Genomic DNA, 3,692 nt, shown 5'->3' on the forward strand with positions numbered 1-3,692 from the left:
ACCTGGTTCAAGAGGCAGAACATTCCAGAATCCAGAGAGCTCAGTCTGAGGACCACTCATGCATGCTCTCTCTCTCTCTCTCTCTCTCTCTCTCTATATATATATATATATATATATATATATATATATACATATATATATATATATATATATATATATATATATATACATATATATATATATATATGTGTGTGTGTATAAATATACATGTAATGTTTTTCACATATCTTTACTTTGTGCCAAGTGTTCTGAATGCTTTGTGTCCTTCCAGCCCTCCTGCTGTGACGAAGCCTGGAGACAAAGCCTTCCTGTCCCTCCTTAAAGAACAGAGGGTAATTAGGCCCAGAAACCACTCACCCCGGCAGCCTGTGATTTCCGTATGGGAGCCATGAACTCCCAGGTTTCAGTTTGGCACCTGAGACGGAGTCTCAGGGGAGGAGCCACACAGTTTTTTGGTTAATAGATTGGTTTGTGGCTATGTTCTCATGATGATCAGAGAAGGTGATGGGGATTTTGTTAAGATCACTGAGAGAGAGGCGTGCTCACAGCTATAAAAGTAACCCTATTGTTTCCATCCCCTACATGGTGGTGTTCTCTGTGCATCTGTGTCAAAATTCCCCTTTCTTTAAGAAAGCCATCACGTTGGATTAGGCATTGCCTGCAAACACACCCCTATCTTGATGACACCTGCAAAGACTATTTCCTTATCACAGGTCGGTGTCGCAGGGGCCAGGCCTTCTCCATGGCTTTGGGAGAACCTGGTTCAGTTCACATTGACCCAGGCAGACTTCAAACTCTCTAGGATGACCTTGAACTCCTGACTCTCCTGCCTCCGCCTCCCGAGTGCTGGGATTGCAGGCACGTGGTCCTGGGGATCAAACCCAGGCACCTGTGTCCGCCAGGCAAGCATTTTAGCAACTAAACAATATCCCCAGACCCTCTTTTGGGTTTTAGTTTAGCTTAATTTGAACTCACAGAGATAACGCCTGCCTCTGTTCCCTGAGTGCTGGGATTAAAGGCATGCACCACCTGAGATAAAATTTCTCAGGGAAACAGTCCAAGAAGTAGGAGCTCCCCGCTCTGAGTTGTCCCCTGCCCAGAGAGCAAAGGGAACCAGAGCCTCACCCTTTGCTCTCCTGCTGTGGCCTTGCTAGATGCAGGATGATGTGTGAGCCAACAGAACATCATCTGCACAGCCTTGTGCGCTGTGAGGTGATCCTGAGCCACAGCGCAGCAGGAGGAAAGCCGAGAAGTACCGAGAATCTGGGTAAGATGCTGCTGGTAGCTAGACAGCAAGGAACAGAACCAGGACCCAAGCTCTGCAAATTCTTCAGTCATCACGAGTCCCCCTGAGAGTGCCCCCGTCCCTCTTTTGCTTGTTTCTATGATGGCATCTTTTCACCCAGGACTTGTACATGCAGAGGGTGGTGACATTCTGGACCAGAGAAAGATTGTATGGCGATTACCAACCTTCTCTCAGGCAAAGCCAACCCACAGTGGCTTAGCAAGTCCTATCAGAAGCTGGAAGGCACTGGCCTGTTTTTGTTTTTTGTTTTTTGTTTTTTTGTTTTTTTTTCATTTAACTTTCACAGGAATCCCACTGTGTTCTTCTCATTTTTCTGACATGGGGTCTCAACTTCCTAAGTAGCCAAGAATGACTTTGAATTCCTAATTCTCCTGCCTCTGCCTTCTGAATGCTGGAGTTACAGCACCTGGCTCTGCTTCTGTCTTAGAAAGTGACATGAGGGTCTAAGAGGCAAAAGAACTGAACTAATGGCTAGACCAGTGTCTGTGCAGAGAGAGAAGGTTTCCCTGTGGCTGTGGGAAGGCCCAGAGATAATCAAAGAGACCATACCAGGGAGCGGCACTCACTTCAGGCCAGCTGCATGGGTGCCCACTCTGTGAGGTCAGCACGTCACAGGCTCTCACTGTCCCTGGCATGCACAGGCCTCTGGTGTAGCCTTCCATAATGGTCACCTGATCCCAGAGCTGGTGGGCACACAGCCTGAAATGTTTATGCTCTGATGACCAACTGGCCTGACAGACAGACAGGCAAGCATGTGATAAGAGGAGACAGAGGAGGGCGCTGGGGGAGGGGTGGGCTAAAGGAACCCTCCCCTCTCCAAGAAGCACTGATTGCTTGGCTGGGGCCTCTGAGTGACAGTGACATTCTCCAGGGATTAAGCATGTAGTGTGGAAGCCGGGTCTCCCCAGGGGGTGCAGAGCCCTATGGAACTTAAATCATGCAATTAACCACCAGCTAGTATTTCTCCCACATGCATGTCATACCTACCTTGATTCTCATTCTCCCAGGAGAGACTCAGTAGTGACTGGTTTATAACACAAAGCCAAACTGGAGCCCACCTAAGTTTTCTTCTAAAGAGCAAATGAGAAACCATCTTTTCTGGCTTATCCAGGCCTGCCTCAGAACCCTGCTGTTGCAGGGAGCCAGGTCCAGGCCAGTCTGGAGTCAACGACTCTGTGCCCCTGTGACTCTGGACTCAGCCTGCATTTGGGTTTGTTGCCAAGCCTTGAACCAGAGGCAGAAGAAAGCCCTGGACCCCTGTGGCTTGAGACAACAATGCTTTACAAAGAGGTGAAATGCTGATGTCACTAGTTTGGGATAACTGCTTTTCTGTTCAGGGACATGGGGGGACACGATGTTTACCCACCCAGTGCTTTAGAACCTGGATTTCTGGACTCTCAACCTACAGCCACTTTAACCACAACAGAATACCTGCCACTGGCTTCTTAGAGGACAAAGGGTCTGGTTGGTAAATTCCCAGCCAATGAGATGGAGGTGAAGCTCTCTCCTGCAGCCAATGAGAGATGTTCTCTGGGTTGTTGGGCAGAAAAGAACCTAACATGGGTCATGTCCTCACCTCAGCTAACTGTCTCCTTCACATTCAAATGCGCATCCAGTCCCATGAGTAACCACATTATTTTTAAACAGCATCTTTCAGCCAGTCTCTCCTGTGTGTTTATTTGTGTTGTTTTCAGAGAGGTGATTCTTTGTGAACCCGGATGGAGCTCTTGATCATTTACAAACATCTGCAGGATGGCAGGAAGGAGAGACTGGCAAACAGATACTGCCCACCTCAGGGAGCCCAGAAAAGAGAAACCAGGGAGTATGGAGGGAAGGCAAGCCAAGGATGAGGTGGTACAGACAGCAGAGAGGACAGGCCCTGAAGTCAGAGAGAGGCAAGCTGAGTCTCTGGCTCCCATTTTACCAGGGAACACTATGCAGAATAGATAAAAGCTCAACTCTGCGAAAATCAGAGACCTGCCTTCTCAATTAGCTAAGTAGCTGGACTTTATCAAGCCTTGGGTGGTTGTTGTTTTAATCTCTAAAATGGGCACAAAAATGATTTGTGTTGGAAATATAGCTCAGTTGGTAGAGTGCTTGCCAATCTGGGTTTAAAACAACAGCAAAATCAGCCACTAGCTCGTAAAGTGGTTGTAAAAATTAAAGGAGGGTAAGCATTCAAGAAATGGCAACAGTTGCTATTAATGTCCAGGTAAGTTAATACATTTGGGTCTAGATGTATAAAATGTATTCTGAATAACAGGACTACTATATTCACATTGCAAGAACATAGCTACTGGTAAATCTGTGGTTTCCTTATATAACTGTCTTTAATGATATTGATAGTGTATTATACAGTCTCCAGTATCTTTTCTTCTTTCCTGTT

Source organism: Mus pahari, chromosome 1, assembly GCF_900095145.1.
Source record: "Mus pahari chromosome 1, PAHARI_EIJ_v1.1, whole genome shotgun sequence".
NCBI lineage: Eukaryota > Metazoa > Chordata > Mammalia > Rodentia > Muridae > Mus > Mus pahari.